This window comes from Meles meles, chromosome 1 (assembly GCF_922984935.1).
Source record: "Meles meles chromosome 1, mMelMel3.1 paternal haplotype, whole genome shotgun sequence".
In the NCBI taxonomy this organism is placed as follows: Eukaryota; Metazoa; Chordata; class Mammalia; order Carnivora; family Mustelidae; genus Meles; species Meles meles.
In genome coordinates, this window is record NC_060066.1 from 78309765 (window position 1) to 78324233 (window position 14469).

The following is a 14469-nucleotide window of genomic DNA, read 5'->3' on the forward strand; positions in this document are numbered from 1 at the left end:
AAAAGCCATGTTGATTACATACGGCTTTCATAGTCACAAACAATCCGTGTTGTTTAAACCACTGTTGTTTAACCTCAGTCAAAGCAGCTGAACAAATGTTCTTACAAATATACACAACAAACACACAAAACCTGGCCTTCAGGAAAAAAAAATATAGAAGCATAGGTTAAAAATTATACTGTTCTTGGGGCGCCTGGGTGGCTCAGTGGGTTAGGCCTCTGCCTTGGGCTCAGGTCATGATATCAGGGTCCTGGGATCGAGCCCCGCATCGGGCTCTCTGCTCAGCGGGGAGCCTGCTTCCTCCTCTCTCTCTGCCTCTCTGCCTACTTGTGATCTCCACCTGTCAAATAAATAAATAAAATCTTTAAAATAAATAAATAAATATACTGTTCTTTTTCTAACAACAAAAAAAGAAAGTTTACCAAGAGCAAAAGAGAGTGTAGTTTTAGTGTATTCCAGGGAAATCACTGGTGAACTTTCATTAAAGAAAAGCTAGAAATAAATTTAAAACGTTAGGATTACTCAGTGAAGACAAAGGCAGAAAAATCGATTAAAGTTTGCCAATTCATTAATAATTTGCATAAATCAGTGAAAAATTGGAAGCACAATGTAAAAATGTCAAAAAAGATGATGTTAGGGCAGAGTTAAGTAAATACTGACTTATTTTTACAGACCCATTTTTGACAGGATACCAGTTAGACTGTTTTAGTAAAGAAATGGACTCTTTCTGTTTTGTTGTTCTGTTATCCTCAACATGTGACTCCATTTCAATGAAATCATTGTCGAAAATGGCTGCCTCATTTCCTACCATCACATCCTCACACCACCCAGGGAGAAGGGAGAGAGTGCATACTCCTCCATTATCAAGGTACACCTTGGAAGTTACCCATGCCACTTCTGCTCACAACCCACTACCCAGACCCTATTCATAGGCTCACACTTAACAGCAAGGGAGGCTGAGACATGCAATCTTAAGTTAGATAATCATGGCCTGAGCTAAAACTTTTATCACTATGGAAGAAAAGAATATTGGACATTGGGAGCGATTAGAAATCTCTGCCAGACATCTCATTATTCAAGAGATACTAGAAACCCCGGCATAAAGTGTTTAAAATATTCAAAAATTTTTAGTAGAATAAATATATGAATACAAAAATATTCCTACATAACATATAAAAATATATTAAAGTCACACAAAAGCCAACACACAGACACACAGTGTAGAAAATGAAAATTCCCTTTCCTTCCATAATTTTAGTTCTGGGGAAATAATGAACTATTAAAGCAATCTTGGAATATGCAAGTATGGGACTAACATCTAGATGATAAAATGTCTTTCCATAGCTCTCCCCCAAGTGCTACTGACAGAAAAAAAAAAAAAAACTTTGGAATGGGAGATGTTATTTCTGGAATCCTAAGATTTGTTTCTTTGGGGCAATAGTCTCAAACAAGAAAAAAACTAGAAACCAAAGGAGCATGAAAGCGAGGCCAAGGTGAAGCATTACCAGGCAGCAAAGGAAAACATCCACATTTCTTGCACAATCACTGAAAATGTGTCACCATCTATAAAGCCTCTTCTACTGTCAAGAAGACAACTTCAATAGATAATTAAAATAACAAAAGTAGCAAAGCAAAGTCAAACACAGACATCAACTCTTAGGCGACTCTCCCAGAGAAACAAAGTTTTAAAATAAATAAAAATGTTTACTCATTCATATTCTATATTACTGTATTTTTGCTATTAACCCAGAGAATATTTTTATGTCAGTATTCTAAATTTAACCCGATGCCGTCATTTCTTAAGTATTATACCATTTAACCTTTCCAAGTGAAGGGGTTGTCTTTTAATGGAAAATACTCATTTCACATTGATGACAGAACATAATGTCCTTGGCTTAGCTACTCTCCAACAACACAGGTCCTTTTTTGTACAGTATGCTTAGCTATATGGTAAGGCTAGAATACTACAAATTTATGCATGGAATCAAAGTCTGAAGTTATCTATACTAACTAGAGATGTTTAAAAACCATAACCTCAACTTAACATATCAATTTTCTTAAAATTACAATCATTGAATTCTTGGATAAAATTCAATGATTGTTCAGAGAATGGGAAAAAATTGAAAAAAAAGTTTTTATAAGATGTCTCAGGATTTGAATGAATATACTGAACACCATTTGAAAATTGGCCCAACAATAGTTTTAAGCAAAGAAACATTTATTAAGGGGTGATTTTGAATTTGTTATTGTTTGAGGCAATAATATAATAAGTCAAAGAAATCTTGATTTTAATATAGCTAATGCAATTACAATACACTGAGAATAAAAATTCATCTATTATGAAAAGTAAATATTACAGATAATAATTTTAAAGAATTCATGTAAACAGAAACAACTATTTTTAGGTTAAACTAATTGTACTCAAAACTCAAATATAACAATTTTATTTGGAATTAAAGTATAAACCAGGTATATAATAAGAGAACACTCAACAGAACAATGCTAAAAGACAGTACTGAGAAAAAAATGTAATGTTATCAAAATGTTGCCAGATAAATCAATGTTCCTTTTCAAAAGAATGTGCATAGTAATTGCTGTGTGCATTAAATGTAATAATACAGAAGTTCTACACAATTTGTGTCATGGTTTAAAAAAATGATTATGTCATTATTTCCAATATTTGAACCTAGTCATAATATAAGAAATCAGGTGAAGCTACTTCTCTATTTTGACTTCTAAATTTATATGTTGCATTAAGAAAGTCACTTTTAAAAGAATACGCATGGGGTGCTTGGGTGGTTCATTCAGTTAAACAGCTTCTGCCTTTGGCTCTGGCTCAGTCATGATCCCATGATCCTAGGGTCCTAGGATTGAGTCATTCCCCCCTCTACCCTCGTTGAGCTCCCTGCTTAGCAGAAGAATCTACTTCTCCCTCTCCCTCTATCTCTCCCCCCACCGCTCATGCTCTCTCTCCCCCCCACTTTCAAATAAATAAATAAAATTGTTAAAAATCATAGCAAAAATAAATAAAAGAGGGTGCCTGGGTGGCTCAGTGGGTTAAGCCGCTGCCTTCGGCTCAGGTCATGATCTCAGGGTCCTGGGATCGAGTCCCACATTGGGCTCTCTGCTCAGCAGGGAGCCTGTTTCCTCTCTATCTCTCTCTCTCTGCCTGTCTCTCTGCCTACTTGTGATCTCTCTCTGTCAAATAAATAAAATCTTTAAAATAAATAAATAAATAAAAGAATGATTACACAAAGACAGTCAGACATCCAACCTCAGATACCTGAGTTCAGTTCCCCTTACTGTTCTTGAAAGTGTATGTTTCAAATCTTTACCACTGTCTTCATAGGCCTTACTCTCAGCAAAAACAAACAAAACAGAACACAAAGAAAACAATAGTTCAATTTCATAGAAAAGTAAAGGTCACCAGGCAGAAACCTCCAACTCCCCTCTCCTCTAAAATAACTCTAGGCATTGCCTCCTTTGTTCCTCCCAGAGGCAAACTACTCTGCACCTTCCACACACTCCCAACCCGCATCTCCCACACCCTTACCACTCCCTCTCCTCCTGGAAGACCACACCTCACCAGCAATCCTGAAGGCCCCTCCAGCCTCCTCAGGACTTTTCTATTAAAACTTATCTATTAAAACCTCCAGTATGCTTCCAGGCTGGAAGAGAAAGGGCCCAGAAGCAGGCTAGGTAGCCTCAACAACCACCAGACTCTGTCTGTGAGGCAGGACGAGAAAGGAAAAAGAGGAAAGCCTTACTACCTATCAGCACTATACCTACAGAAGCTGATTTGAACTTGAGGCCAGCCTGTGAGATATTATTAAATGTATTTTCCAAATATGAAACCAAGCATAAAGAGGCTATGTAATTTGCCCAAAGTTACAAACAGTTTGTAAGTTTCAGTGCCAGGACTTTAACCCAGGTCATCAGATTCCCTAAACCCATGCTCTGTACCATGCACCACACCCTACTGTCCCAGCAGGATGCTGGTGAGTGTGCAAAAGGAGGCACAAAGGCCATCCCAGCAGTTCCTCACATGCTACACTAGAGAAGCAGCAGAAATTTAAAAGTATCCAAGACAGCCGGCCCACTCTTGGCATTACAGTCTGCAACGATGTGTTGTTGTGGGTGTTTCGTGGCAGTGAATCTTGCCAAGGATCCTCTTTATCTCCTAGTGACATGGCAGTTCCTCAAACATCCCTCGACAAAATCACCTGCTTCTGTTACTAACCTACTTCTCCCCTTACATTTACTGACAAAGTCTCAGTATAGTTTTTTTCTCCACTGGTCTTCATCCCTCAGCTTCCACTGGGGTCTCAGCTCATTGTCTGTCAGTCTACTGCTCACACACTCCTGAACTAAAGCCCAATGACAGGCATTTAATTGCCAAATCCAGGGGCCTTTTCAGTCTTCCCACCACCTACTTCTCAAAAGTTCTAGGAAGACTTTCTCCTGGGTACTACTAAGTCCTTCCTTGGATTTCAAGAGATCACTCTTTCCCGGTTCTTTGTTTCAACCTTTGATGGCTCAGTCTGGGTCACCAATGCAATCTACTTCTTCCTCCATCCTTCAAATGCTGGCTTTCCAACAACCTACCCTGTGTCTCTATGGCTTTTTTCCTCAAGTTCATCCCCTTAGGGCATCTCATCCACCTGATGACTTCAAAAAAATATGATAAGTTAATTTCTAGAACTCTAATTTTTGCCCCAAATTCTTTCTCTTTTTTTCTTTTTTTTTTTTTTAAGATTTTATTTATTTATTTGACAGATAGAGATCACAAGTACACAGAGAGGCAGGCAGAGAGAGAGGAAAGGAAGCAGGCTCCCTGCTGGGCAGAGAGCCCAACGTGGGGCTCAATCCCAGGACCCTGGGATCATGACCTGAGCCGAAGGCAGACGCTTAAACCACTGAGCCACCCAGGCGCCCCCCAAATTCTTTCTTAACTTTCATATTCATATCTTCAAAAACAGCAGAATTTGCAGCCCAGCGAGTCCAAAACCAAATTCACCTTTTTCCACCTCCCAATGCTCTTCTGTCCCTTGTATTCATCTTGTTTTCAAACTACAGGCTGAAGTTCCACACAATGTTCTCCCTTCTACAGAAACCTCCACTTCTGAATGAACACACCTACCAAAAGTTCCAACCAAGGATGTCTCCTAGTTGGTGGGTGCTTGTTTTCCTGTTTGTGGTTTATTTGGTTTTTATTCTGTTTTGTTTTTTTTATCTTCTTCATTGCTTCCGTCTTAAATCAGACATTCCACATTTCTTACCTGGACTAATACAATGGCAGAAGCTCCCAATGGGAACCAGACTCCAGTCTTCATTCCTCAATCCTACTGACAGAATTCTCTTGCTGGGAAACAAAGCTAATCTCAGTAGATACTATTCTTATATTAATGGCATTATAATAAGGTACAACTATGCAGATGAAACCATAAGACTAAAAATACATTCCTTTGTATAGGGAGTAGGCTCTGGCCATAATGATTAATATTCCAAATATCTGAATTATGGATGAAGGTGTATTCACTACGAGACTCAAGACATCCTAAGGGCAGTGTCCTGAGGCCATCCTCATACATACATGTTCAAGTTAATGTTTAGAAAACAAAGCACTCCCCCAAGTCAGCCCAGGAGTAGTGCCCAGCCAGGGGGTCAGTTAGGAACTACCTTGGGGCTTAAGATAAAAATAGTTCCGAGTCTCCGGCCCTGAAAGATCACCTTGTTAGGAGCAGGAATCTCTATTATACAAGTTGGACTATGTTTGTGTTTCATGTTGTTTCTAGGATTACTGGCCTCTGTTCTTCCCTACTCAAGAATAATGTTTTGAAGATTATAACATGTCCCAGATTAAGAGAAGCAAGGAAAGGTCTTCTCTGTATGCTTAAGTGGATTGCTGAGGACCAGAGAGGTCGTAGACATAGGGAACAGAGAGAAGGAATCCCAAGGTGAAATTCAGATACAGTGATTCAGGAAATCTTGGCCTAGTAACTTTATCCCACAAGACATCCTTTTCCGGTGCCAACTTTGGAGCTCTCAAATTTGTTTATTACTAACAGGACAGTAGGTGTCCCCTCACAATTGATTTCCTACTACTTTTAGTTAAAGTCAGGATTCTTCAAATAAGGGTGCCTGGGTGACTCAGTTGTGTCTGCTTTTGGCTCAGGTCATGCTCAGTGGAAAGTCTGTTTCTCCCTCTGTCCCTCCCCCTGCTCATGTTCTCTCCCCCACTCTCTCTTTTACATAGATTAATAAAATCTTAAAAAATAAAAATAAAAAAAGAATTCTTGGGGCATCTGGGTGGCTCAGCTTGTTAAGAGACTGTCCTCAGCTCAGGTCATGATCATGGAGTCCCAGGATCGAGTCCAGCATCAGGCTTCCTGCTCAACAGGGAGTCTGCTTCTCCCCTCCTCATACTCTCTCTCTCTCTTCCTCTCTCATTCTCTCTCTCAAATAAATAATAAAAATAGAGAGAAAGAAAGAAAGGGAGAAAGAATTCTTTTTTTTCTTTTTTTTTTTCCATTTTATTTATTTTTTCAGCGTAACAGTATTCATTCTTTTTGCACAACACCCAGTGCTCCATGCAAAACGTGCCCTCCCCATTACCCACCACCTGTTCCCCCAACCTCCCACCCCTGACCCTTCAAAACCCTCAGGTTGTTTTTCAGAGTCCATAGTCTCTTATGGTTCGCCTCCCCTCCCCAATGTCCATAGCCCGCTCCCCCTCTCCCAATCCCACCTCCCCCCCAGCAACCCCCAGTTTGTTTTGTGAGATTAAGAGTCATTTATGGTTTGTCTCCCTCCCAATCCCATCTTGTTTCATTTATTCTTCTCCTATCCCCCTACCCCCCCATGTTGCTTCTCCATGTCCTCATATCAGGGAGATCATATGATAGTTGTCTTGGGAGAAAGAATTCTTAAACACACAATCCTTCTCAAACTGGACTGAACTTACTTCACCTCCTACCAATACCCAAAAGTATCCAAAAAGCATGTAGAACTTATCAGTCTCCGTCAACAAAGAGTTGTCAGCATCGCCTATGCACCGTCATGCCAGCAGCCCCAAAATGTCATATGAAGGTCACACGGAACACGCTGCTCTTTCCGGATGGATAGTTAGCTGTCTTCCCAGTCTGGCATATTCTCCTCATCCCTCAGAAGCTATCCGTCACCTCTTTCCCAAAACTTCCCTTGACCCCGGACTGAAGGGGCCCCTTAATGCCTCCATGCAACTTTGCTTATTACTCTATCATTGCCTCGCCCACATGGCATTGTAATTATTTGTATACTGAGGGTTAGGATGGCAGCATATGAATTTGACGATCACACAATTCAGCCGGGATAGCACAAACCTAAAGGTAATGTGTTGAATTCATTTATCCTTGCCTGAAAAAAGTTAGACCGTGACTGAAGGAAGTTGTTTTTGGACTCATTCAAACTGTGTGTTTGCTTTTGTTTGATTTGTTTGTTTCCCTGTGTACCTATTTACACACCACTATATTTAGGCCAAGAAAACTGTACCTAAGAGAAAAATGCACCACTCCTGTTCTCTTGGAGTTTACTATCTAGGTAAGAGGCTTTTCTAACTGCTTTAGCAAAGGCACAAATCAGAAGAAGGTGGGGCTGTGCTAGGAGAGGTTGAGTGGAAAGCCTGAAACCATCCAACTCAGTTCCTGCTCACCCTCTATGACAGCCAAACCACAGAACCCTGAAGCCAAACCACAGAACCCTGGAACTCTAGGGAGCACCATTTGAAAGAGTAAGAGGCATATATATTAACCCAAATCAGATAATAAATATGCAACTATTTACTATAAACTGTAAAATGGCATACTAACTATGGTTGTTGTTTTATAGACTGCAAAGTGTTCTTACAGTTTTAAGTCAACAGAGTATGTATAAGAATATCATGGGGCACACCTGGGTGGCTCAGTTGGTTAAGTGTCTGCCTTTGGCTCAGGTCATGATTCCAGGGTTCAAGTCCCACACTGGGCTCCCTGCTCGGCAGGGAGTCTGCTTCTCCTTCTTCCTACCACTCCCCCTGCTTGTGTGTGCACTCGCTCGCTCTCTCTCTCTCTGACAAGTAAATAAATAAAATCTTTTAAAAAATAAGAATATCATGGGAAGAAGGACTACATGCAAAGAAGGGGAAACACTGGGGGAAGAAGTAAAGAAGAGACTCAGAGACAGAAAGTATAAAGAGGAATATCACCCATGCAAAAATTAGACACTAAGGCTGACCAGTATGGGTACCTCTGTGTAGCAACTGTAGCATCAGAAGAAATAACAGTAACCATATATAGGGCACTCCCGTAAGTCAGGGACTGGGCAGAGCCCAAAGCATCCATCATCTCATCCTTACAGCAACCTTGAGAAATGCTATTGGTTCCCCGTTTTAGAGATGAAGAAAATGGGGCTTGAAAAGTTTAGGAATGTGTCCATTCCTAATTTAACTAGTAAATTAGAGACAGGACCCAGATTCTGGGCTATCTGAGGTCAGCGTCTAGACAGGTAACAAACTTCAAAATCTTTTGTTTATGACAAGACATGTAACTCATGTGCCCGCAATGTGGAAGAACAGCACATTCTGATTTGCCAGGAACACTCCAGGGTTACATCTGTTTCCCAGTGTAATTATTAATAACACTCCCTTTCACCCTCAGAAGTGTCCCATTTTAGACAAAAGTGTTCACAGCCATCCGGCCACAATGCCAGAGTGAAATGTGTCGACAAGATTTTCCAGGCCCAGTGCAAAATAAAAGTGTGAGGCCTTTTGCTCAAAAAGCAGGGGGAAATGTGTTATTAAAGATACTGAAATAGGGGCACCTGGGTGGTTCAGTTGGTTAAGCCTCTGCCTTCAGCTCAGGTCATGATCCCAGGGTCAGGGGATTGAGCCCTGCATTGGGCTCCCTGCTCAGCAGGAAGCCTGCTTCTCCCTCTCCCTCTCCCCGTGCTTGTGTTCCCTCTCTCATTCTCTCTCTCTGTCAAATAAAGTCTTTAAAAAAAAGAGGTATTAAAATATAAAGCTTTTCTCTTTCTTTCATATATTAGCTCTACTCACAATCTACTATCCCAGTGGACTTCACTTGTAAAACACAAGTTCAAAGATAAAACTAGCACAAATTTCAAGACAGTGTTAGCAGAGTTCTAAACCAAGTTCCAGGTCCTTCTGAGTACGAAGCCCAGAGCAAAGCGCACAGCATGCACACCCATGAAGCTGGCCCTGCTCTGCCCTTCTTCTGTTCACTCAGATGGGTCTGGGAAGACATCCTGATCTTGGTATGGCCTATGATTTCACAAGCACTGCACAAAATTCTGTGGAAAAACACACAAGTAAAATATGGGCCTGTCCTCAAGAAGCTTACATTCTAATAGAATGAGACCAAAGTAAACACATACATGTATAAGTCTCCTTTGGTGCAGGGAAGAAGAAACTACAAAGCAGTGAGCACTGTAGCCTGGGATGGGGTAGGGGGGACAGCAGAGAGGACAGGATTATGAAGTTTCCTCAAGGAATGGAGCCCTGAAAGCCCAGTGGGAATACAAAAGGATAGAAGGGCTAGTAAGAAATAAAAGAAGCCAGAGATCCCATGGGAAGCGAGAATCACTCTATATACCAGCTATCTGTGGGGTGGGAAAGTTGTTCTCACTTTAAAAAATGAAAGGGTTGGAAATGAGAACAGAAAGGAATTAGAAGTATAAAAGATCTTAGGGGTACCTGGGTGACTCTGTCAGTTAAGCTCAGGTTAACTGATTTAACTGTGAAGTTAAATGCTCAGGTCTTAATCCCAGAGTCCTAGAATAGAACCCCAGTCAGGCTCCCCTTAGCAGGGACTCTGCTTCTCCTTTTCCTTCTCCCTCTGCCTCTCCCCTGGTTCATGATCACATGCTCTTTTTCTTTCTCAAATAAAATTTTTAAAAATCTTTAAAAGAAAAAGAAGTATAAAAGATCTTAGTATGGGGGCGCCTGGGTGGCTCAGTGGATTAAGCCGCTGCCTTCGGCTCAGGTCATGATCTCAGGGTCCTGGGATCGAACCCCGCGTCGGGCTCTCTGCTCAGCAGGGAGCCTGCTTCCTCCTCTCTCTCTGCCTGCCTCTCTGCCTACTTGTGATCTCTCTCTCTGTCAAATAAATAAATAAAATCTTTTAAAAAAAAAAAAAAAAAAAAAAGATCTTAGTATGAAAAGTTTTCCCCTTCAGGTCATATGATCATTTCATCAAGAGAAAAAATACAATTTTGTTTGATTATTTATGGGCTTGTAAGTCAAAAATATGTTCTTGATAAAACTAAAAATACATTTTCTATCTCTTCATAATAAAAATAAGAGTTACCCTTACTGCATGTTAATGGCTGAAACAATGACAGAAATCTAAAACAATGACTAATCTAACAAATATTTACATTTGACTTAGAAATGCACTACCAGATTTTTTACAACAAATGTACCCCTTATTTAATACTAGTGCTAACTTTTTTTAAAAATCACTTTTATGGTTTGTCTACATTTCTGATCAGTCCTTCAAGATGGACTCCTAGAAAAAGAATTGCCGGGCCAAAGAGTTTGAATATTTTTAAAGCTTGGTATATTATTAGCTTACGTTAAAGTTAGAACTAGATTGACTACATCAACAGAAGGTGAACAAGTAATAATACATGCATATTCAGTGTTACTATAAATAATAATGAAAAAATAAATACTCAGAAAAGAAAATCTAAAAGTGTATTACAAGTAGATCTGAGGCTTTCAATGATTATGATTAAAAAGAAGTCAGGGTAAACTTTTGTTTAGGATGACAGGCCAATTAGTGTGTTTGTGTGTGTGTGAACATGTCTGTGCATAAGTACTGGATGTACGTGCACAAAATAATGGACAAAGAAAAATAAAAGTGGAAGAGTCCATAATTTCTGAATGAAATAAGAAGAATGAAATCATTAAATGAACTACTTGTAAATAGGGACATATAATTAATTTACTTTATACCTCCCACAATTTCTTTTTTTTTCCTTTTTTTTTAAGATTTTATTTATTTATTTGTCAGAGAGAGATCATAAGCAGGGGAAGCAGCAGGCAGAGAGAGAAGCAGGCTCCCTGCTGAGCAAAGACTCCAATGTGGGGCTCAATCCCAGAACCCTGGGATCATGACCAGAGCCAAAGGCAGATGCTTAACCAACTGAGCCACCCATGTGTCCCCTCCCACAATTTCTTACCCAACTCTATCTAGCAATAAGTTTTCAATTTTAATAATCAAGTGCTAAGGTTAGAGGAAAAATGCATATATTAAATAAAGATCAACAAATTAGTTTTTGATGTAGATTAGGTTAGATCTCTATTTCTACAATTCAGGACTCTACACAGTACTTTTTTCATATACCTCTAGAAAGAAGTAACTAATACAGTTTAAGAAGTGGCTCAGATTTTTCAAAAGTCAAAGGACTTTGTCACCAGTGAAGTATCATGAAAGGCAAATCTGAAGCTATTAAAAGTCAAATCTCCACCTCACATCAGTCAGAATGGCTAGTATCAAAAAAACAAGAAATAACAAGTGTTGGTAAAGACATGGAGGAAAGGAAACCCTCATGCACTGTTGGTGGTAATGTAAATTTGTGGGGCCCTTTTGGAAAACAGTATGGAAGTTCCTCAAGTAATTAAAAATAGAAGTATCATATGATTCATAACTCCAGTTCTGGGCGTTTGCCTGAGGAAAATGAAAACACCAACTCAAAAAGATATATGTACACCTATGTTTGTTGCAGCATTATTTACAGTATGTAAGCAACTTATGCATCCATCTATAGATGAATTGATCTAGAAGATGTGGTATGGAATAGAATATGAAATTCACAATGGAATATTACTCAGCCATTAAAAAGCATTAAATCTGGCCATTTGTGACAACACAGATAGTAGTATGCCAAGTGAAGTAAGTCAGACAGAAAGACACCATATAATTTAATTTACAGTGGAATCTAAAAAACAAAACAAGCAAACAACAACAAAGAAAAACAGATTCATAAATACAGAGAAAAAACAAGCAGTTGCCAGCAGGGAGGGGAGTGGGAGGATAAGTGAAATAGATGAAGAGGATTAAGAAGTACACACTTCTGATTATAAAATGTCATAGAAACATACAACATAGGGAATATAGTCAATAATATTGTAATAACTTTGTAAAAAAAAGTCAAATCTTAAAAACATGCTTTTTAGAACATTGCTGCATGGAAGTGTACAACAATCCAATTTATCACCAATTACCCATATATTCTCAAATATCTAAATATTTCCAAAGAATGTGGCCCCAGGGGCTCAGGTATACTGATTTTAATTTGAGAAGTCAACCAGAAGTCAACCTGTGTTGAAACATTGTTCTCTCCTTCTTGACATAGCAAAGAAGTGAATTCCTCTACCATAATTATAAGCAGAAAGTTTACATCTTACAGAACACTGAGCGGAAAGTTTTGGCCTTTGAAACATTTCCCTTTGGACCACGAGGGCATGCAACACGGAGGTGGAAGGAGCAGTAGGTTTGAAGATGTGAGTTAGATTGCAAAGGCTAAGAGCTCCTCAGTCCTATGCTCGCCCAGGCATCTGGGTGGAAAGGAGCCAATGCTCTTTTGTCTTTGCAACAATGAATAGAAAAAATTCAATTTCTGAGTGATGTCTCAGAAGTTTCTTTCACTCAGTTTTGCCCCTTCTGGCTCTAAAATGAATGAAACGTTTCCAGAGCAGCCTTCCAATACGTCAAGCTGAAACTTTGAAACAAAGTTCCTGCCAGTTCTTTCTATGAAATCTTGAAGTTTTTTGACACTAGTTTTATTATACTACTCTCCTGGGCTCAGTGTGAACAGAGAATCCAGAAGCTGAGCGGGGAGCAAATTTAAACCCGGGATGGAGGATGGGGGTAGGAGACTGCAGAGCTAGAACAGGGTAAGCACCACAGGTGGCTTTAATAGCCAACAGCCGCCAGAGATCATAACCCCGCTGCTCCTTCTCTAGCCCCCGCCAGAATCCTGTTTCAAAGATTATTATAACTAAGGGACTTCGCTGCCATCTAATCTGAATAATGAACTCAAGCTCTAAAGCAATCAAGGATTTTTTTTTTTCTTTTAACTAAATGTGCCTGAATGTGGTAAACTGACTTTAATCACCAAGCCAAAGTCTTTTTTTTTTTTTTTTTTAAAGATTTTATTTATTTATTCGATAGAGAGAGATCACAAGTAGATAGAGAGGCAGGCAGAGAGAGAGAGAGGGAAGCAGGCTCCCTGCTGAGCAGAGAGCCCGATGCGGGACTCGATCCCAGGACCCTGAGATCATGACCTGAGCCGAAGGCAGCGGCTTAACCCACTGAGCCACCCAGGCGCCCCACCAAGCCAAAGTCTTAAAATCCCAGGGGAGGAAGAGAAGAGGGTAAAAAAATTACATAAGGCAGCCGGGGACGGGGTAAAGAGTGAGGAAAGATGGGGTAAGCAGGGATTCCGGGGACAAGAGCCTTCTCCCATTGGAGCTAACTTTTCAAGCCCGCCTATCTCCAAGGCCCTGGCAAACTCACTGCGTGTCCAGGCGTGAAACAGCCCCGCCCGGGGTCCACGCGCGGGCGAGCATAGTGTCCGTGCGCGGGTTCATGGTCCCGCGACGCTGGGAGCGGTACCCCGTCCCCCAGTAGACAATGCCACGCGCGCTTCCAGCGGCCTCTCCGGGATCCGCGCCTCGCGCCGCCCGCCACCCCCTGCCTCGCCGCGCGGGGACACACTCACCAACACCAGGAACTCCAGCGTGCCCACATAGTCCCGCTCGGTCTTCTGGAGCTCGCTGAGCATGCAACAGGCGCAGGCGAAGCTGTTTCTCCAGGTCCTGGGCGCTCTCGGCGCTGGCATCCCCGCGGCTCTCATTGGTCACGGTGGGCGGCGGGACGCAGGGCTGCGGTCCTGCGCGCTATGCCGCGTGCCGACTGGTGCCCCGCCCCGCACCGGCCAGAGGGGAAAGTTGCTGCCTCTGAGAAGTCGGAGGGGGTATGGGCGACTTTACATGCCGGGGAGAGGCTGGGGTGTTGTGAGAGTAGAGTGCGCTAGCTGGAACTCCAGCGCGGGAGGCGCGAGGCTCTGAGCAGACAAGGAGATGGCCCCTGCCCGGGACCTGTAGGCTGAGCCCCATGGCTCTGGCCTCACGCGGCCGGGGCTGGAGGAGAGGCAGCTCGGACAGCCACAGCGGTGACTTGGACATTAATCAAATGCTTTGTATCCATGTGACGCCGACACTTTACCCTTCGCCATATCTCAGGAAAAAGGAAACAACCCTGGGGAAGTGTGTTGCATGCCAGCTAACTAAGCACACACACACACACACACACACACACACAGGGAGTCAGCACTTGAGATAGAACTAATTGGAGATTCCCAAACCCAGGAGGACGAACTCCAAGACACAGCTCCAGGGTTGCTTCTATGACTCCCGCCTATTGTTTA

General features: G+C 41.4%; 1 pseudogene; it reads right to left on the reverse strand.

The window, feature by feature from the left end:
- The window catches only part of LOC123946204, a 928361-nt pseudogene extending 914134 nt beyond the window's left edge, over window positions 1–14227 (reverse strand).
- Window positions 14228–14469: the final 242 nt, after the last annotated feature.